Below are 22,347 nucleotides of genomic sequence, written 5' to 3'. Positions count from 1 at the left end.
AGGAGCCCTCAGCAGCCCCAAGGGGAGCATGGGGCAAGCAAAGAGCAAACCAGGAGCTGCTGAAGTGGCTGGAGGTACTGGGGAGAGGTCTGCAGGGGTAGCAGATCCTCTGAAGATGTGTCTCCATGGCTCCAGGATCATGAAGGCTTCTCCACTGGGTGTTCAAGTCCATAATCCAAGGACAGCACCTAAGCCATGGGGCTGTCCCCATCCTGAGAGAAGGAGGCAGCCCCAAGGCCTCCAGCTGGGCAGGGAGTCTCCATTGCACCCTCAGTCTCAATCTCAACCTAAAATGTGGGGGAAAATGCAAGGTATTTTAGGATTTTGGGAAGCTATATTTTGAGTTTGTGCCCAAAAATGCTACTGGAGCTGCTTGAAACCTTCTTGTGGATCTAGTTCCATAAAACCTTTGAACATCAGGCTTTCCTGAGGGCTGGATCAGCTCACCCTTTTCTCCCCAAGGACTTTAATTTTCTGAACAGCAGGATTCTGTTCCCACATACATGTGAAATTAGGTACTGTGCACACAGATGTGTGATAGATGTGGGCATGGAAAAGCAGGAGCACAACACCCCCAGGTGATCCTTAGCCCTAGAGTCCCAGAGGCAGCTGTGGGGACAGCTGCACTGGTGCCACTGTCAGTGGTACCAGTGGATGATGGTTCCCTCATTGCTGGTGGCAGTTGCAGATTCTCTTTGTCCTCTGCTGTCTGGCAGGGCTGGTTTTGCCACCATTCCTTCAGTTTGTGCTGGAACCCAGGAGCCTTACCAACAATTCACTGGAAAGGCAGTGAACAGTGATTGAAAAACGGGATTTGTCCCAAGAACATTTTCTCCCATGGTCATGGGTAGAAAATCCACCAGTTTCCAACAATATCCCCCTAAATGATATTTGGAACCAACCTGGATCCCGTTTTCTACCTACAACTTGTTCTTGGGTCACTTCAAATAGATGTTACAAAATAATAGTTTGGAAAGGCTTCCTGAAAGTTTTCTGTGTCATTCACGGCTCAGAGCAGGACCCACCTGAAAGTTGAGTGAAATTGCTCATGGTCATATCCAGTCAAGTTTTGAAAAGTTTCTAACCATAGAGATCCTTGGGAAGTGTCCTCCAGCGCACACACAAGACATGTGAAGTGAAATCTTTGTGGATTTACACGTCCTGATTTACACAGCACAGAATTCCACCAAGAAGTTGGTAATTTGGGTTCATTGGAGGCTTTGCTGATGTTGTAAAGCCTGTGGGAAATAACCTGTCTCAGAGAAACTACCCAAAATAGCATCACGAGGGGTACACGCAGGAAGCCAAACAAACACTGCAGAAACATCCCCAAAACAGGGGCGCAGCCAGCACTGGCACCAAGGACAAGGGCCCAGCTGGAAGCATGAGGCCATGGCCCTCAGGGCAGGACTCTGCAGAGCCTTGTCCCTCCCCAGGCTCTGTCAAAACCTGGAAATATGGGGTTTGTGACTCTGCTTCACTGTCTTTATAAAGGGCTCACCCTGAGCTGCAGGTTTCTCCATGAGTGCCCAGGAGCTGCAATGGAGGTATAAAATAATTTGTTTTATAATTGAAACTTTATGTAATGCTAATGGTGAGGCTGGACTATTTCTCAGCAACCTCCAGGTGATGAGTTAACCTCCCTGACTCTGTCTATTGAAGATATCTCCACTCAGGGGCATTACCTGCCTTTAAGTACAGTCCTAAAATAATAAGTGAAGAATGTCCTAAAAGGGAAAATGACATCCCACATGGCAAACCTCCTTTTATGATCTTTCACACCCCACAAACAGCTCAGTGTTCAGGGTCCTGGACATGCACTCAGCATGTTTCTTCAGGTACCTGCACTCAGCATCCTCCAAAAAGGGGAGTTCGGGGTGAACATGGAGATCATCCTCCAGAGAGCTGGGGGATGGATGTAGCTTTCTGCACCCTGCTCAAGCTCTTCTGCCTTTGTGAGGGTGTTTCCTGGGAGTTCTGGGGGCTCTGCTGGTTTGAATCCTGTTACTGTGAGGATTTCCACAGGCTCAGTGATGTGTTCAGCAGATTCCCCCTCCTCTCCTTGGTCATGTAATTATCAACGTGAATCATCAGGACAGAAGCAAGAGTATCTAAAGTGCTGCATTTCCTGTCCCAGGAGTGACATTTAGAGCATTATTCAAGCCAGTGATGGTGATAGGGAGGACTTGCAGGAGCTTATCAGAGGATCCAAATCACTCGTGAGGAGCCTCCTCAGATGATGTGTGAAAAAGGATGTCAAATAAACCAACTTGTGCCAAAATCTGGGGTGTTTCAGCCTCAGTCACAGCACACAGATCTTTCCTGGGCTGTTCCCAGGGGTCTTTCACCATTTCCCTGTCTTGGGCTGTCTCAGTGCTTTGGAACAGCCTGGCTGCACCTCCGGACACTTTGGGCTGCTCATGGATGTTCCATCCCTGGGAGTGTTCAAGGCCAGGCTGGATGGGGCTTGGAGCAACCTGGGATAGTGGAAGGTGGGAGGTTGGACTTGTTGGAATTCCAGAAACTGAGAATTTGGGGTTTTAGTATGTAGCAATACATGTGAGTCAAGATGGAGGGCTTTGGGCATTGTCTGGGAACTTCTTCTTCACCTTCTTCTTTTCTTCTTCTTCATGGGTTTGGGTGGTTCTCTGTAACTGATTGATGGAGTCCACATTACAGACTTCAAGTAGTTAGTTATTGGGTTTAAAACAAAAATAATTTAGGTGGCATTTCATAATTGGATGGATTATCCTTGAAAAGACCTTGTTGAGATAGAGAAGTTCTCCATTTTACCTCATTTCTCTCACTTGCTCGTTAGAGCTCAGGGCTGGTGAGTCTGTAAATGGATAAGAAACAATAAACATCCAGATCCGAACACGAACCGCGACTCCCGTGTATTAATCTGATCCTGGTAACAAAAAAGAAACCAGAACCATCACAGGATCAGATGGTCTTTAAAGTCCCTTCCCACCCAAACCATTCTGGAATTCTCTGATTCTGTGGAGAACTTCATGAATGCTTGTGGAGGGTGGGTAGAACCCACTGTTTTCACTGTACTCTCATCCCAAAGGCTCCAGAGACCATCCCCAGCACAGCCCAGCCTCAATCCCTGCTCCCCAGCACCCAGATGGGCAGGGATTCCTCTTGCCTTCTGGATTTTTGGGGGGGAGAACATTTGTCCCAGTTAATTCTCATATTTAGCAGGAAGGATGCTGCTGAGCTGTAGAGCTGTTTCCTGTTTTCTTTGGGTGAATAATGTACAAGAGCCTATGTGCTCCTGATTCCAGCACTCAAGCTTTGATTGCCATGTCAGTGGTCCCAGTGAAACTTGTTTTTCAGGGATTTATTATAAAAAACATCGAAATTCCCTTTGGGGGAGTAGCTTGGCTAACACTTAATCAACACAAAGATGGGAGCTAAGCTCTAAATGATCCATTTTCAATCAACTTCTCCCTCAGATACACTCCTGCTTCCAAGATTTAAATGAAGAAAGACATTTTAGGGAAACTAAATTAAAAATAAAAAATCCTTCCTCCAGCCCCCATGCTGGCAATTATTTCTTCCATCCTAAAAAAACTGGTACAGACACTCACTGGAGCGAACTGATCTGAGCAACACAGTCTAAAATCAGTAAAAGCCCCCTTAGGCAATATCTTTTAGGTTGGCTATTTTCTTCTCTGAAACTTCTCCCCGTGATTTGTGGCGAAGGAATCTTTCTCTATTTTTAATCACCTTCATCACAATCCCTGCTCTCTCCTCCTCCTGGCTCCTTGCTGGGAGCTGCCTGGCTGTCTGTCTGTCGGTCACGTTTGGAAGAGTGACAGATTGCCAGTTGGAAGGGAGGCACAGTCTGGGAGTGCAGCCTTTAGCTGATAATAACTATTTCATCAGCATCAGTTCTCCTGTTTTACAAAGTGTAATTCATAAAAAGAAAGCCCTCTCAGAGGTTCTCACAATACATAAAAGCATATAAATAAAATATAAATGAAGAAAACAAGACACATTAATTACATACAGCAGAACAGGCTCATCTAAAAAGCTTGCTTGTCAGGTTTGATCTCAAGTTTGCTGGTGATATACTGCTTTTTATGGCTGGTGGAAGAGAGCTGGAGAAAAATCTTGCCCAAGGATGAAAGGCCAGTGTGGCTGGAGCCTGGACAACAGGGCCACACATGGGCTTGGGTGGACAAGAGAGCCAAGGGGAACTGGACTGCAGAGCAAGAAATATGGTGGATCCATTTCAAGGTGGGGTGGAAACTTCTGAAATTTGATGGGGTCTGAGCACAGAGGAGGCACAAAGCAAGGGAGGTGGGAACATCCCCAGCCCACCCAAAGCTGATCAGCCACCTCTGTGCACACGAAGAAGCATGTCAGGAAGGGAGCAGGAGTTTAATTAAGCCTGGGAACATTCATGGGTGTATGAATCAATGTCTCTGTGAGATGGGGGAAGTGCTGACAAGAGCCACAGGGGCCAGCAATAATTCATAAGCAGTACAAAATGAAGCTGGTCATGCAATTGATACAGAGGCACAGCACGTGTTGGCTCTGGGAGAACACGATGCCAGGGAAAGCAGAGCTGCAGACTGCAGCCCTGAGCACCCCTGGGGGCTCTTCCCCAGCTCCAGCCCTGCTGGCAGGGTGCTGGCATGGGCTGTGTCTGCCAATGGATATGGGAAGTACATGGTTAGGACAGAGTTAAAGCAGTAAAAGGGACCAAAGCTTGACAGAGTGGAGCAGGGCAGAGGGCTCTCTGCAGCCAGTGCCACCACTCCTGGGGAGATGGGAGAAGCCCCTCTGAACCCACAAGGTCGCTGCTGTCTTGTTTTCATGCCATGGGACTGAAGGAACACTGTGATATGGCTACTTTGGACTGAGAGCTCTCAGCCAGGAGGGCTTGAGGATTGTCTGGGTAAAAAAAGTTTGGCCAAGCAAGGAGAAATGCTGTGGGGCAGATCTGGTCTAGGGAGTCATGAAGTGCAGACTTGACAGGATTTCTGTCACAGCAAGACGAAACCTGTTCTGTAAGCTCCACGTCTTGGGTGCCAGCAACATTTGGAAGGTTCCTACAGCACGCAGAGAGGCCTCTGAAAAACGTTGTGCCATCATTTCTAAACCTCGCGTGCGGCACAGAAATTCAGCTGCTCGTGCTTTGTGAGGGCAGGCCCAGGGGCTATCGCTGTGCCTATCAGTATGTGAGGGACATGTGGATAAACATATGATCAGATGAGTGTCACAGCTCCCTGGTGCCGTGCCAGGCAGCATCTGTGTCAGCTGCTGGCAGGGCCCTGTGCAAACTTGCGTCTCTCCGCAGCCCCGAGTTTATCAAAGAGCACACAGCAGCCAGCAGCCTCTCGCAGCTGAAAGCCCAAATAAATCTGTGCCTTGTCTCCCAAGGTCCTTGCTGGGGGCTGTTATCTGTGCCAAGAGGAGCAGGGATGTGGGAGGGCTGTGGGTTCACACACACACTGTCTGCAGCCCCTGGGCTGCACCTGGAGGTGTGGAGGTGGTGGGGACACCTGGCAAGGGCTGCGGAGGCAGCACAAGGCTCTGCTTCTCCATAACAGCCACGGGAGCCTCTGGGGGAGAGTTTTCCATAGAGAAGTGGGCTGGAGTATTGCTGGAGTGGTGGGACTGTGAGCAAGCATCGCCCTACAACCTTTGCTGCCTCCAGGACCTGCAGGCTCAGTGCTGGTTTGGCTTCGTCCCTCTGGGTGTTCGGGGTGTCACCAGCTCTTCGTGGAGCTTGCAGGTGGATTTAGTGCATTTTCTCTCAACATTAACACTGCTGTGTTGGCAGCCCCACCGGGGAGCACTTTTTGAGACAGCCTAATTTGGGTGAAAATATTGCAGGCATCTGAAAACACGGAATGCGTTCAGGCTCATTATGGTTATGTAACCATCTTCAAACTCCGCAAAATATGAAACACATCTCTTCCATGATTTGACGCTAATGTAGTTTTATTGAAAACATTGTAAAAAAAATGAAGAAAGATTTGAAATGAGCAGCTCTAGTTTTGCCAAAAAAAGCATTCAGTTTTCCCCACAAAGATTTTTTTTTTTCCCTGATATTTACTGGTTGCAGTACTGCTGGGTGGCTTCAGTCATGGCTCCCTGTGCCATGGAGTTGTACTGGCACGGGGACTCTCTGGCCGTTCAGGATGTCACTGGGGAGGGACCTGCGAGGCTGGTGCAGTGTGGAAGGACAGGGGGGATGTGCTGATGGCTGTGGGTGTCTGTGCTGGGCCACCAGGACCCAAAGTTGGGCAATGTTTGTTCACTGGGTTCTCCAAGAGAAGAAAGGCATGAACCCGTTGGTGTGAGTCCAGAAAGGTCCACAAATATGATCCAAGGGCTGGAGAATCACTGCTGTGAGCCAGGCTGGGAGAGCTGGGGGTGTTCAGCCTGGAGAGGGGAAGGTGAAGGGGAAAACTCAGAGCCACTTCCAGTGCCTCAAGGGGCTCCAAGAGAGCTGGAGACGGACTTGGGACAAGGGATGGACGGACAGACAAGAATTCACAGCTTTACACTGTCAAAGGGCAGGGTTAGGTTGGATATTAGGGGGGAAATTTTTCCCTGTGAGGGTGGGCAGGCCCTGGCACAGGGTGCCCAGAGAAACTGTGGCTGCCCCTGGATCCCTGGCAGTGTCCAAGGCCAGGCTGGACAGGGCTTGGAGCAGCCTGGGACAGTGGTAAGTGTACCTGCCATGGCAGAAGAGGGATTCTGGCAAAGAGAATTCATGGCAAAGGGATGATCTTTAAGATCCTTTCCCACACAAACCACTCTGTGATGCAACGATTCTGTGTTCAGCTGCTTTTGTTCTCCCAATGCCCCAAAATCTCTGCTCTGAAGGACAAGCCCAGGATGGGAAGCTCAGCCAAGCTGGGGATGGCACAAGTGTGCCTGGGCCAGCAGCAGTCCCCAGCTGGTCTGAATGTGGCAAAAGCTTGTTTAAACGCTATTAAACTGCTGCTGGTTTGAGAAACCCCTCTGGGTCTCAGGTTGTGAAGTGCAAAGCCTCCCTCAGCACTAACTGCTGTCAAATATTAATGCAGTTCCCCTTCCAGCTCTTATTCACAACAAATTTTCACTGCAGCAGGAAATGTTGCTACCCACAGCTAGTCTGAATAGCAAGAAATGTGGGATTAATTGACAGCTGTAAGACTAAACAATGAGGCTCCTAACTCAGATATCATTCCCTGCCATGGAAGATGCTGTCAGCCCTGGCACAAACAGCAGTGAGGGACAGGGAAGATGCCTCCAAGGAGAGAGCCTTCAGTGGGATGGAAAGGAGGGTTCTGTTAAAAAATCCCATGGCCTCTTGACAAAACTGAACCTCTCCTGCCCAGGTCAGAGGTGACAAGATGTGGATGACACAGAGATGCCCACAAGTGCCACGGAGCCCATGGTGCTCACTGCAGCATCTTCCCCCTCCCACACGCCCCTTCTGCTCCTCCTGCCTCCCACAGAGGTTGCCCAGGGTTATTCTTGTTCCTGGACACCCCAATCCCAGCTCTGTTGTCCCCTGGCTTGGCAGTCTGCTCTTGTTCTCCAGCCCAGGCACTGAGCTGGTGGTTGGGGCAGTAAAGCCCCACCAGGAGCTAAATCCAGGCATGGTGGCACCTCCTTGGATCAGGACCTGGTCTCATCTGAGTGCATGCCTTGCTACTTCGCTCTGGAGCAGAGGAACAACAAGCATTTGTCACTGCTCTGCCCCTGAGGGTTCAGCCCTTCCTGCCTGTCCCTGTCCTCTGTGTGTGCTGGCTCTGCCTGGCCACTGCCATACCCCCTTCTTCCAGCCCCGTGGAGGGATGGGGGTGTTAAAAAGGTGGTAGTTTGCCAAAGGGAGAACAAATTGTACTCAAGTCCTGCCTCCACCAAAGGCCTCTCCCCCTGAAGAGCAGCAGCAGCTTCTGAGCTGAAATGGTGCCACAGGACGCGGGCCAAGGCTGGGCAGATGGAGATGCTGCACAGACAGACCTTTTCTGCAACCAAGCAAGCCTGGAATAACAGAGTGCATGAGTCCATCCTCCCTCTTTACACCAGCCTTCATTCCCTTCTGACTCATTCAGTCTGGGTAATGAATTTTCTTTATTAGTCAGAAATCAATTCCTCCTACTCCTGACCAGTAGACGATGCACTGTGCCACTTCATGTTATCTGCGCTTGTGCCTGGCCTGCCACAGAATGTGGCAGGGACTGGAAATTTCAAGCTGAGGAGGCCTGGGAGGCAGTGGGAGCAGGATGGCCTGTGCTCCATAAACACCAGAATTCCCCAGTTCAGATTCTGATGCAAATTTCAGATTTAATTCACCTGTTTCTGCAGAGTGAACACCGTTAGTGGGGAGGATGGGATGGAGACACAGGAACACAGAATCCCAGAATGGTCTGGGTTGGATGGGGCAGTAAAGATCATCTCACTCCCTCCTCTGCCATGGGCAGGGACACCTCCCACTGTCCCAGGCTGCTCCAAGCCCTGTTCAGCCTGGCCTTGAACATTTCCAGGGATCCAGGGGCAGCCACAGCTGCTCTGGGCACCCTGTGCCAGGGTCTCCCGACCCTCACAGGGAACAATTCCCTCCCAATATCCCATCCAGCCCTGCTCTCTGGCACTGTAAAGCCATTCTCTCTTGTCCTGTCACTCCATGCCATTGTCCAAAGTCCCTCTCCAAAGCACGTTTTTATTATCTCCTGGAAAATGCACGGAAAACCTTTACATTTTCAGTGGTTGTAATTGCAGATGACCATGAGTCTTTTTGCCAAATATGACTTCACTCCTTTTTCAACAGTCAAAAATATAAATTCTGGTGTTACAATTCTCCATATAAAATACATTTGCACTTTTCCCTGAGTGCGTGTGACTCTGAATGCCAGAGATATTCACAGTTTCCCTGTAAATGCTGCAATGTAGGCATGTTATCAAATCCCAGGGAGTATCCCAGGGGTTTGTTGAACACACACAACTGCACTGTCCTGGGGAGGGATGTCACCAAGCCCTGGAGAACATCTGACACCACAATTGCCAGCCCAGCCCTGGGAGTGATTCCTGCAGCTCTTCCTTCTTTCCCCATACAAACTGCTCCTGGCTCCTGCTGCTGGGTGTCAGGAAGGTTGGGCAAATACTGCAGAAGTTGAGTGTGCAAGGTAAATGTGTGTCTGCAAGGCCAGTCAGTCTCTGCTCTTTAGAAAAAAAAACCAAAAAAACTGGTTCAAGGATTTCTTTTGACCACAGTGAAAACAGGGCTCAGGAAAACAAATGATAAAGACACATAGAGAAATGATAAACTCAGCTAGTCCTACTCAGTGCCTTGCATTTCTTCTCAGTAAGAGCTATGAACTTGCAAGGTTTTCACATTCTAGGTACCCAAAATTCTTGAAGAAAACAGGAAGTGAAAGGAAGGGTCCTGGATTCATATTGAGTGCTCATTATAGGGTTACAGCTTGGGACCTAAATACTCCAGTGAGCTGGGCCATTGCAGGCTGCTTTGGAAAGCCAATCCATGCAGAAGTAGCAGCATGAGTAAGTTCAGCCCTTCTTTCCCGGGAAGATGTTAGGGATGCAAAAGGTGCTTATTTGTACTAAATTTCTGCTGGTTTCAAAGGAATGCACCTGAAAAGCCTCGTGAAGGATGAATACGGGCAGACCAGCAGAATGGAGAAAAGCAAAGCTGTTTCCTGCAGAAGAGGCAATTTTGGAAAGGAGAGGGAAAAAAATGGAAATAGAAGTTCTGAAGAGCTGAAGGGCCTGACTGAGGGAGGTTTTTTACAGGCAGTAGTGAGGGGTCTGTAAGCCTGCACTTTGCAGTAAGGAAGAAAGAAATCCCACTGTTCTACAAACAGCAGCAAGGGTTTCCCAGAAAGCCCAGAAAACTCATAATCCTGGACTGCACGTGGATCCAGCCCTGTCCTGCTGCGTGGGGATAACCAGGTGCCATTAAGGCATTAACTGAGCTGCAGATTATAAGGTCAGGGAGAACACTGATCGGAACAAGACACTCGAGAAAACGCTCACTGTTCAAGGTGAATCACTCTCAGAAAGAGAATTAATGCTAAGGAAGCACTGAGGACCTCTGGCAGAAATAATCTCCAGCAGCCTGGCGTACGAGGCTGTGAGGAAGCTGTTTATTTATAGAGCTCAGCAGAGCAGCTTTGCCTGGTGGTTGATAATATTGTCTCCGTGGATCACCCCATGTGTGAATCTGGGTGAAGAATCTCCTTCTGTTTCTGGGTTGAGCAGGGGAAATGCAGAGCCTTGCTGGGAGCAGTGAGACCCAAGGAACGGGAGCTCTTTCTCTCACAGACCATCCTGCTGCTTGTGCTGGTGCATCTCCCGCGTCCCAGCTTCTTGCACAAGGAGCTCCTTGCTCCTTGTCCCTGTGCCAGCTCCCTGGAGCTCTGGGGATGACAGAGACCATCACACCCTGTGCATCTCCCCACTCGGAGACTGTCACACCCTGTGACTTTCACTTCACCCTGGAGGTGACAGTTCAGCTGAATATCAAGTCCCAAGGCTGGAAGAAGAGTTTCCAGCTCTTCCCAGACTGTGTGCAATGTGTCCTGACAACGAGGAACGGGCCAGCTCAGCACAACCCAGCCATTCTGCAGGGAAAAAAGGGTGGCCAGGAATTTTGGAAGCTGGCAGCCTGAACTCTGCTGTAGATGTTCACCTACCAGGTGGCCTCCACATGTAGGTAAGGCATTAAAACATGACCCTGAGAGGTGTCTGATGGGTTGGAGAGCTGAAAGTGGGTCCATCTGCAGTGGTGTCCACGCAGGTGCATTCACACCAGCAGCAGGAGGTTCTGAACCACACTGGTAAAGATTTCCAGTCCTTACTTCCATCCCTGTGGCATTATTTCATTCCTTCTAATCAAAGCTGCTGCTAAAAATTTCCCAGGCTCTGATACAAGTCTGAGAGATACTCACAGACAGCTGATAGCGAATTCAGTTTTGAGTCCGTAAAGATTTACTTCTTTCTTTCTGTAAGCTGGTTTTCCTGTGTCCAGTGACAATCCAGGAAAGGTGGGATGTGGACACACTCTGGAGTTTCCAGAAAAGGCAGGATAGATCAGCATTTGGGTCACAAGATACCATTAAAACCAAAGAATAATAACATTTTCTGAAAGACATATCTGTGGGAATGGGCTAAAAACATTAAAAATGATTTAATTTTATTGACATCTTGATGACAGGATAAAAGCTGATTTTCCAGATCAGATGAAATTTCAGGTGAGATGGTGACATCTCAGCCATTCTTTCTTCTGGCTTTCTGAAGCTCTTGATACAATTAATTTGGGGATATTTCTCAGAGGCCATCAGAGATGTAAACAGTGTTGGCTAGTGAATGGCACCACTCAGAACAGCTGCAGTTTCTAGCCAACCTCCCTTGCAGGGATGCCAACACCTCGGAGACAGCTGAACCCTGGCATCAGGATGTGTTTGGTGGCTAACAGGCCTTGAGAAATTTGTGGCAAAGTTAGAAATCTCTAACAAGACAAGGCACTTTCTATTTACATATTTACATCTCTGACCTGACCAGGGCTTGCTCCCAGGTCCCCATTCCTTGGCAGAAAACTGAATCTGGGTTTTTTGGGTTTTTTTTTATTTTTTGCTTTGACAAGAGCTGGGTGAGCAGAGCCAGTGTCCCAGCTCCAGGCAGGGCACTGCTCATGAAGACATTCTGTTTTTCCTTCACAAACACAGCTCCTGATGCAGGTATTTAGGGAACAAACAGTCCTTTTGTAGACCAAATATAAGTGGTTTGTCATTATCTTGAGAACAAACTGTTTGTCTCTCCAGTTGTAAACACACTGAGGACAGCTATTTAGTCCTGCCACTACAATTAATAGTAATTTAGGTCACTTTTGCAGTATCTACTGGCTGCGGATGTAATCTCCCAGAGTTTCTTGCTGTCCTGGTAGAAGAGATGGAAGGAAAAGAATTATGTACCATTTCCTCTCTACAGCCCACAAGTCACACACCAAAATGCAGAGAAAAAGATGCAAACAAGCAGGTCCTTTGTGTCCCTGTGTGTGTGACAGGCAGAGAACACATTCATGCCTTCCTGACAGAACATTTCTTGTCAGGCACCAAGGAGGCCATGAGCATATTTCACTGAACCTGAGAGGAATCTGCAAAGCACGTGGGTTCACCAGCACTCGCGGCAGCCTCACAAATGCAAACTCTTCCTTCTCCCAAACCCTTCCCTCTCTGAGATCAGCCGTGCGTAATGTCCTGTGCTAATTTTTCTCAAATTATTTTCCAGCAGTGTTCCTCCCATGTATTTGTGGGAGAGAAAAACTCCTAAGTGGCAGTGTTCTTGCTGTCTCTTGCCATGTTTCTGGGTCACCACAGATCTGATTTGCTCTAAGGAAGAAAAAAAGTCAAATTCTCCAGTTTGGGACTGGGATTGAACTCCTTGGCTTTCTTGGCTGGCCCATTATAAAATCATGGGATATCCTCAGAGGAAAGAGACCCACAGGGATCTTCCATTCCGGCTCCTGGCCCTGCACAGACACCCCAAAAATCCCATCCTGTGTCAGAGAGCATTGTCCAAACACTCCTGGAGCTCTGTCAGCCTTGGGGCTGTGATTGCTTCATACCCACCCCCAAATTTCCTGACCTGTGTGGAAAGGCCCTTCCAGGTGAGTGTTTGCACCAGAAAAGGAAAAATCCCAGGATTTCAATACCATAAGGCTGCAACATTGACCCTGGTCCTCACTGACAACACAGGCTCAGCACTTCCATTCATCCATCTGTCAAAGTTTTGGGGCTGTTTCTCTTCCATCAATCAGCTCCAAAAGACTGGGGAGAAAAGTGGTGACACCCTGGCCTTTCAGGTTGGAGAAGAGGCAAAATATCATTTTTGCAGACTGCAAAAGGCAATGTTTGGCTTTTCCAGTGCCCCTTAGTCCTGTATTTTATACCCAATGAGAGGTAACAGGAAAGAAGTAAAGAAACAGTGGATTTCAAAGGAGGAGAGGTTTGGTGCTGCTGCAAACAAACAAATGTAGATGGGATGTACAACAGGAGATTACCGGGAAAAAGCAAGAGGAATTCCCCAGTGCTGGTGGACCCCTTGTTGTCCAGAAAAGTCCAGGAGAGAAGGGACCTAAAAGAGAGCTCAGATTGGAGCCCTGGAATGGACAGATAAAAAAAAAAAAAACCCTCTGGGGAAAGTGTAAAAACAGATTATTTGCTCTGCATCTGTATCCCCTCGCCTGTAGCTAGCAAAAGATCACCCAAGGCTTTTGAGAGAAATCCAAGGGCTGTTGCTTGTACTTAGACTAATATTTGACAGTTGGAGAATAATAAACACTCAGCTTTCAGACAAGCAAAATGTTATTGTTTTACAAAATCATAACTTGAGTGTGGCAATTAAAAGCCTTTTCATTAGGCATTGCCAATTCCGCCTACATGTCAGCGCTCACAACAACTTGTCATCCGCGTGGGAATGGATCCCAAACAAGGAAAGGGCTTCTACAAGTGGCTTTTCCTTATTATTTTTAGAGCATTTTCTCCAGTTTTCTGGACTGTCGGGGAGCCACAAACCTGCAGCTGATTAAATCTGTCTAAGGAGAGGAAAATTAGGGAAAATGTCCTCAAGTGAAGAGTTGTAAAGAGAAACATAATCTACTCTGGTGGTGGAGAGGCCAAAATTTAAAGGGCAGCTGTCGTGCTGGGAAGGGTCAGGAATGCAGACAAGAATGAAGGAAAAATGGCTTTGACTCCAAGGATAGTGCAGCACTGGAGTGGATCACCCAGCAGGCTGGGGAGTGAGGGACAGGATGTGAATGTGGGGGTCCATTACTGAACTTTCAAAGAAATAGGGGTTTTTTAGGTTCCTGTCAGAAAGAAACAAATATGAAGGTAATATTGCTTGGGATGAACTTTGTGAGGTCCTGATCCGTAGCTGTGTGAGGCCAGCACGTTATCAGCCCCACAAAGGTGTATCAAGCCCTGAGGGATGCCAGCAGCCTCCCAGAAATGGCCTAAGGATAATCAGTGAGACAGCTGATGGGAGGTGTTTTGAAAAAGCAAAGCTGTAATTAAAGCAAAAATAACAAACTATACAGAACAAAAGAGTAAAAGCCGTGCACAGTGGATGGAGGCCCCTTGCACCTGTCAAGACACCCCCCAAAAGCCCCAACAATCTCCTGTGTTCTTTCCTAAAGTATTTAATGATCTAGGAGGGTTTTTTTGCATGCTGTCCAATAGAAAACACCTACATTCCTTGAGGAACAGCTCAAGGACCCAAGGGGTGCCTTTGTCCTGGCACTGGGCCAGTTGTGGTGAGAAGAGCATAGATGTTTCTGGTTCTTCTTCCTTAAAAGTTCAGGGGTGAGGCTTAAACTCTTTTCCTAATATGAGAACACCTGCTGGGGTGTGGGAATGCACTGCAACAATGTCCTTCAAGCCCTGCTCCTTGGGGTTTTTGCTGAAAGGTAAATCTGTGTGACCAGGTGTCGTTCAGGGCCAGCTCACACAGCCCACTGCTCCTCTTACCCCCTCAACTCACTCTCTGGGCAAGCTCTGCATTCTGAGATGATAAAACCTGCTGAGCCTTTTGGCTTTGCCATGTGCAAGAAACACCCCAGCTTGTACTGAGGCCTGGTCCCTCAGCTTTAAACTGCAGGGCAATTGCAGTGGCAGGGCTGGGGGTCCTGTGCAGGTCTGTGAGGGCAGGCAGGGAGCAGCAGGCAGCTGAACTGCTGCCTGTGGAAGGCAGGAATCCCCGAGGGCTGGCTCAGTGTGCCACGCGGTGCTCACAGGAACACTTGCCATTTGGGTCTAATTTATGATTATCCCACTCACTTCAGAAAATCCTGTTTATTTTTCCGAGACATTAATTCTTCTGAGCACAGAATAATTTTTAACCCAGTTTGGAGTCGGGTGTCTGGAATGCTGCTGCTGCTGCCTACAGAGCACACTGTCCCTGGTGAGCACGTGGCACTTGTGGGACACAGAGGGATGAGGACACAGGGACAAGCTCCCACCAAGCCACCGGCTCCCCCTGCTCTGCCTGATCCATTCCTGCTCTCAGGGTCTCCATCCCAAGCACTCCTGTGCTTTTAGTGGAAAAAAATTCCCATAATATGAGAACTTTGTGTTGAAGTGGTGCCTCACAGAAGAGAGAGAAGAGGGACAGATCACTTTTCTGGCCACTGTCCCTTGTCACAGGAGCTCTGGTGCCACCACTCTGGGCTATCTGACCATCCTGCCTGACTCAGTTTGAGCCACTGAGGGCTTGGCCTTCCAGAGCAGTACACTGCAGTATATCCATTATGATATTCCAACAGACACTGGCTTGTTCCCAAATTCCTGTGATCATCCTGCCCCAAGAGCAAGGCCACTTGGAGCAAGCCTGGATTCACCACAAGCCTTTTCAAGCCAGCCTGAGGAAGGTTTTAAACTTCCTGGTGTAGTACATTTTGCTATGAATACTTTTTTTTATTTTATATGAAGACTTTAATAGTTGGCCCAGGCTGTTCTCCCTGCTGTGAGGAGATCACCTCATTACAACCTTTGTATAATTTATGTTTTCATACCAGGAGGAGATGAGTGAAAGAGGCCACGTGTAGGTGGCCACCACTGCCACTTTGACATGCAGCCTCAGCACTGGAAAACAATTGCAGCCACTCCGGGCATTCCCTGAAAATCAATTTAACCTCCTTTAATTAAAGCAGAGGATGGATCATCAAGCACCCACAACCTGCTATAAAAGCATATTTAAAACATCCCTTCTAGTCACTTCTTTTGGCAACAGATGAGCTGATAAACTTCAGACTCTTAGGCTGGGAAGATCCTATTCCACAGTTCCACACCACCTGTGGGGTCAGGTTGAGATTTTAACAAGAGCTGGTTGCAGTGCTCTCTGTGTGCCACGATTTCTGTGCCAGTTTGCATTGCTGGCAGAACTGAAGGCAATGGCATTTCTTTCAAGAAACATTTTCTGCAGCTGAATATTTTATTTTGAAAAGTCAGTTACTGTTGTTCATACCAGTTTTTAGCTGCAGAGAGCAGGCTTATTTTTCCATCTCAGGGGAGATGAAAAAACAGCCTTTGGGTGCAGGTTTGGAAATGCTGGTGCTTGCCCTCACCCCTCACTGGCTCTTGCAGGTGTGTGACCTCTGCAGCAGATCATCCCAATATCCAGTTTTCAGAATATCTTATTAGGCTGGAAAACACCCAGCACTGGATCCTGCAGGGAGCTGCCTGGAAGCCAGTTACTCCACACTGGGCTGAGGAGCTAAGGACATCCTAGGACACTGCTTTAATCCGTGGATTGTAATCCAATTCTTCTGGGCTGGTTTGAGGACAGGACTCCTCCCTCACTGGGGTGGGGGAAAGAGATACCACTGGCCTCCCCTCCTGGGGCTGCAGGTCTGGATTTTGGGCACTGCCCAGCATTTCTTTCCCTGCCAGAAGAGAGAAAAATCTCCTAATTCCAGAGAGAGATAATTATCCCTGACCAAGTCCTCGGTGTCTAATCTGCAAACAGCTGCCAGTACATAATCACCCCAGACATTAAAAGTGACAGAGCTCCAGCTCCTTGCTTCACCCACGCTGTCTCCTCCTGCACTTGCCTGGAATTCCCTTGCATGTCCTCCTGCTCCAAAGGGAGCTGATCCCCTCCCAGCAGCAGCACAGACAGGGAGGAGCAGTGATGGCTCTTCCTTCTCCTGCCCTTTCTGGAAAATGAAGGCAGAGCTGCACACATGAACCTCAGATCATCTCTGGCTGCCTTTTGCTGCTGTTTGGACCTGATTCAGGCCCCACTGCACCCAGCTGCTCCCCCATATACAAATGTTCCTCACTCGACCCCAGTGCCGGAGTTGTTATCAAGGCCATCACGGTGAAATGGATGGAATGTTTCTGTGGATAATGAGGAAAGTCCCTACAGGGGAGTGAAGCTCTCCTGGTGTTGGGACTGAAGCAGAATGCTCAGAGCAGAAGCTTCTTACTGGGCCCAGGAAGCCTCTGGAGTCTCTGTGGCACTGGGACTGTCTCAGTTCTCCTGCCTTTGACCCTGCTCCTGCCAGACACTGCTCACACACAGGGTATGTGAGCACCCTTACTTTTACTCAGCAATACCAGAAAGAGCTGTTCACCTGGAGGATGTCCCAGCCTCTGCTGTCATCACGGTTCCTGTCTAGCACAGGCTGGAGCAGCAGCCAGCACTGATGTCTCCCAATATGCATTTGCCTGTCTAAAGTGCCCTGTTTATTTTGCAGATGTTCTCACATTATTCTGAATTAAATGAGACATCAATTTTCTATTTGGAGCAGGTTGATCTCTCAAGCTGCTGCTCCTTTTGGAGGAGAAACTAGGAAAAAATCCCACCTGCTGAATGGCAAAACCCCTCACTCTGTCTGTGTCTCAGGTAGAACTCTCTGTGTGCACACGTGTGTGTGTGTGTGTAAAGCTATGTGAATTTGTGAACTCCACTTGCCAAGGTGGGAATGATGACAGAAAGCCAGAGGAAGGTCTCATTGGCTCTAAAACTTAAGGCACCTGCAGGACTCTTGCATGTCCTCCCATGGGAAGTGGGTTTTGAAGTCTCTGCAGTCAGTTCTAAAGTTTGAGTTTGAAGCAGCTCCAGGCTGTGTGGGGAAGGCTGCTGGAAAGCTGCTGTTGGAGCTGTCCCTGCCTGCTCTCCCTCATCCCTTCTGAGGCCAGTGCTGGGCATGACATCCCAACAGCTGCAAGATCCAGCTAATCCCATTGCACCAGTGAAATGGCCCTAAATCATCCCTGTCTGATGCCTGACTCCAAAGAGACATTTCATGGGTGACTGTGAGTGATACAGTGTGTGGTAATAGATGTATTTAAATGGGATTTATGGGTGACACCTGTCACATCCACCCTTCCATCAGTGACAGGCTGCAGAGATTTACACAGTGACACTGAGATGTGAGCTGCTGTGGGAGCTCCCTTGGCAGAGTGCTGGAGCCTCACAGGGTTTGTCAGGAGCACAAACTGGGCTCCTTTGGCCACTGCCTGATACAGCACCACACAAAATCAGTGGCAAAGGCTTGAGTGCATCTTGGCATCTGTCCCTAGGGGATTTCCTTAACCCAGAGCTCTGTTTGCCTTGTCCTCAACCGTTGCTGGAGGTGTTTTGGTGAGTCCTTGGTCACAAGAGCTTCACAGGACCAAGCAGCATCCCAGAACAGCCCCACCACATGATTTCTCCTCCCTCCCATGCGCTTCCCCACAGTTCATAGTGCCCTAGGATGGAAGGGACTTCAAAACTTGTCTAGTGCCACCCCAGCCATGGGCAGGGACACCTCCCACTGTCCCAGGCTGCTCCAAGCCCTGTCCAGCCTGGCCTTGGACACTTTCAGGGATCCAGGGGCAGCCACAGCTGCTCTGGGCACCCTGTGCCAGGGCCTGCCCACCCTCACAGGGAACAATTTCTTCCCAGTACCCAAGGTGAATCTACCCTCTTTCACCTTAAACCATTCTCCCTTGTCCCATCACTGCTTGCCCTTGCAAGAAGTCCCTCTGCAGCCTTTCTGTAGGTTCCCTTCAGGTACTGGAAGGCTGTTCCTGTTTGCTGATGACTCTGGCTAAGGTCATCACCTGGTGGACACCGCTAGCTGTGCCACCAGGCTTCTCAATTCCTGCCCAGACCTTTCAACCCAGCTCCCCTCTGCCCCTTTCTCCAGGATTCTCTCTTCTCCCTGGATCTCCAAACTGTGGTTCCAAACACTGTCCTCCACCTGCTGATTTCCTCCATCTCCAGCAGACATCTCTGCTAGTCCCATTGTCTTAGGTTATGTAACCAAAAAAAGTGTATTCTATTTCATCTGTTGAAAGCAGTTGGGGAGATGTTTATCTTTATCTCCTGTAACTCTGGGGGGAGGGGGCAGGTGCCTTCTGGCAATGGGCCAGGTGTTAAAACCAGGGGGACAATGTTCTTTATCTCTTCCCACCCTCGGGGATATCTGCTGTTAATGGGCCATCAAGGCCCACCAATGACATCACACATTACATCATCCCATTGGCATATGCTCCACCCAGTGGGCAGAGCCAAACCATTCCTGGATGAAAACTGAGCTGTAGAACTCAAGGCACTCTGGTTTTCCACTGGATTCCCGGAGGAGGACCAGACCCATCTCACCATCACTGGACCCTCTTCTACAGGACCATCTCTACTCCAACAGAACCACATCTGCCACTCCAGGAGGGTTTACTTTGGACAGCTCCCAACACCCTGACCAACAGGGCATCAGGCTGTATTTCTGACTCTGTCAGGGTTTCTAGGATTGTCTGTTTGTTTTGTTTGGTTGTGTTTTGTACTACTATATTTATATTCTTAATATTTCTAGTAAAGAACTGTTATTCCTATTCCCAAATATTTGCCTTAAAAGCCTTTAATTGCAAAATTCTAATAATTTGGAGGGAGGGTGTTTACATTCTCCATTCCAAGGGAAACTCCAGCTTTCCCTGGCAGACACCTGTCTTCCCAAACCAAGACACCTATCCAGAAGATCCTTCCTGCCCTTCCTGTGGAGGATTAGAGGGGAGATCTGCAATGAGATTATTTCCAGGAGACCACTGACACAGGCCTGATGTTGACTCACCGTGTCAGCTCCCCTCAGGCACAGCTGGGTTGCACAAAGGTTCCAGGCAGGATTTTCATTGTTTCAGGTTTTATTTGGGGGGTGGGGAGAGCTGGCAGATTGATTTGGTTTTTCCTCATTGTTTTTTCCCCAAGATGTGCCTTTGGCTGTTTACGTGAGGCAGTTCATACCACAGCACTCCCAGCCACACACACAGGCACGGATCAAACAGCTGAAGCCACCAGTCAGTCAAAACATGCCCAAAATTCACAATATTTTGCTTCCTGAGCTATCAAAGACGGCTGGATACTACCTTGAATTGACCTGTGGGAGTTGACTGTGTGAGAACATTTTCTCAGCCAGCAACATGATACATTTCTTGCTTCTTGGACTTTGGGGCTTTTTTTTTTTTAATCTATATCTTTATAATTCTGCTGTAAGGCAGCCTTGGATTTGTAAAATTAGCCTGTTATAACAAATTCATGTCCTCATCAAAGGCTGCTGTTGTGCTTCCTCCCAGACTGGAGCATTCACAGACTAAAGCTGCATTATCACAGTGATTTCAAAGTTCAATAGTGTATTTTCAAAAGCAATTGCTTTTAAATGCAGTTTGTTACATAACAGCAAATTTAGACTTACACTTTTCTTCAAAATGAAAATTAAATTCTTTAAATAGTAAGTCAGCTCCTGTTCACTCTTGTCTTTGCTTTTCTTATTTCAAAATGATCCAGCTATACTTGGTGCCCCTGAAAGTGCAAGGTTAGAAGGACTGTATAAAGTCTTTTTATTACAAAAATTGGGATTTTGAAGCCCAGAGAAAAGTGGATTCCACATTTTAAATCTCTCAAAATTCTCAAAAGTCTTTCACATGACTCTCTGGCCTGAATGAGAACCTTTTGTGCAGAGAGGTCCAGGGCTGATTGGGATTGTGAGTTATGGATGTCTGTGCTAGAGACTGGGGTTGATGAGAAGGGGATATGGATGAAAACATTTCTGATCAGAAAAAAACCACTCAGCAACCCAAACCCCCTCCTTCTGGTGCAGGACACCACCTTTATTCTTCTGGATGAATCACAGCCCTCTCTTGTCAGGGTGGAACAAGTTCATCTCCTTCAAATCTTGTCTGCTTGCATTCCCTTGTTGGGATTTTTCTCCTGGCTCCACAACTCTTCTTTCCTTACATTGGCCAGGACTCTGCCTCCTGCCCCAGGGTATCCATGGGGACGTCAATTTTGGCCATTTTTTCCCCACTAAGAGCAGCCCAGCCTTTCCTTCCACACCCACACAGCACACCCAGATCTCTGCCTTGGATGGTCTTGCCTGAGATCTCATTTTTCTGTGAGGTGCAGAGTTTGGACACATCCAACCCAGTGAGAACATCCTCAGCTGGCAGAGAAAGGAAGACCTTGAGAACCACAATTAACTTGACCTCTCTGTCTCATGTAATTGTCTTCAGAAATATCTTCAAAACCACCTCAATATCATTCTGCAACCCATCCTGAAGACTTTCTTTTCAGGCACCCACAGTGGGTGCATTAAAGGCACCATCTATCACAGTGACCAATAAAATCAGACTGTTTGGTTGTGTTCCCTCCTCTTTCTGTACCCTCTATTTTATTTTCCTTTGGTTTATGGTTAAATTGTAAGTTTTGGAGGTGCTGTTTTTTAATCAAATTACTACCAATAATAATAATTACAATGATAATAATAATTTGACAATACACATTTCTAATTAGTTGGGACAGATTTTGATTGGTGAATCTACATGGGAGGATGCTGGCTAATAAATATTTAGGTTACATGCCACAGGAATCTCTAGGAGATTTTCCTTTCTTTTCCACAAGTGCTGGCTTGTCTTGTAATATAATTTGGGGCCACAACTGCTGAGCTCAGTTACTGCTGAATCAACACTGCCATGTCCATTGTTTTTTCTGAGAGCTGTGGCTTAAATTGTCAGCTTTGGGAGCCTAAAGGCACCTAAACTCAAGATGCTGATCATCCCAAACCACCATCCATATGCCAAGACATATAATAATTTATATGAATGTGAGCTGAAAAGCTGCAGGAATTTGAGCCTGTAAGTCCAGTGCTTACTCTGCCATTAATTAAGGTTATCTCTTTATTAGTAATTTCCTTGTGAGGGCTCAGACAGCATCAGTCCCAGTGACTAGAAGATGCTCTTAACCTTGCTTTTTTTGGCAGTTTGGGAAATTATAGTTTATTGATTGCAAAGGAATTCTTACCAACTGGTGCTCTGAGCTACACGGGTGAAGAAATGAACTGCAGCAGATCTGGAGCTCTCAGGTCTATCTGTGTGCTGGGGACAGATTTTATCCAGCCCCTTCCCATAAAACATGCTCAATAATCAGCAGAGCTAATGTGAGCAGTAGCAGATGGACTCTCCCAAGGAGCAGGCAAACAGGATTGTCACTGTGGGGTTTGGGAGGGGTGGGTGTGGAGCAGCAAGGAAATGAACAGGAACATGTTCTCACTGCTGAATAGGGATTTCTGGGCTTGAATGCTCAGAGGTGTCAAGGTGCTCCTGGTTCAACCCAGCTTTGGGAAGTGAAAAAAGTGTAAAGAAATGGGGACAAAAAGGGTAAAATTGGTTTCTGAGGTCACTCACCCAGCACTGCTGGACTGTTGTGTAACGGTGACTCTCACCCAAAAATGTGCTTGCAAGTACAAGGAAATTGCCCAAGAGGTTCCATGTCCAAGGGGGGACTGGCTGCTGTGGTTTGGAAATGGGGAAGGCTGAGAGGACCCATGGATTTGCCACTAGA

Source organism: Sylvia atricapilla, chromosome 16 (assembly GCF_009819655.1).
Source record: "Sylvia atricapilla isolate bSylAtr1 chromosome 16, bSylAtr1.pri, whole genome shotgun sequence".
In the NCBI taxonomy this organism is placed as follows: Eukaryota; Metazoa; Chordata; class Aves; order Passeriformes; family Sylviidae; genus Sylvia; species Sylvia atricapilla.
The sequence above is the reverse complement of the archived record's forward strand: the minus strand, read 5'-3'. Positions refer to the sequence as shown.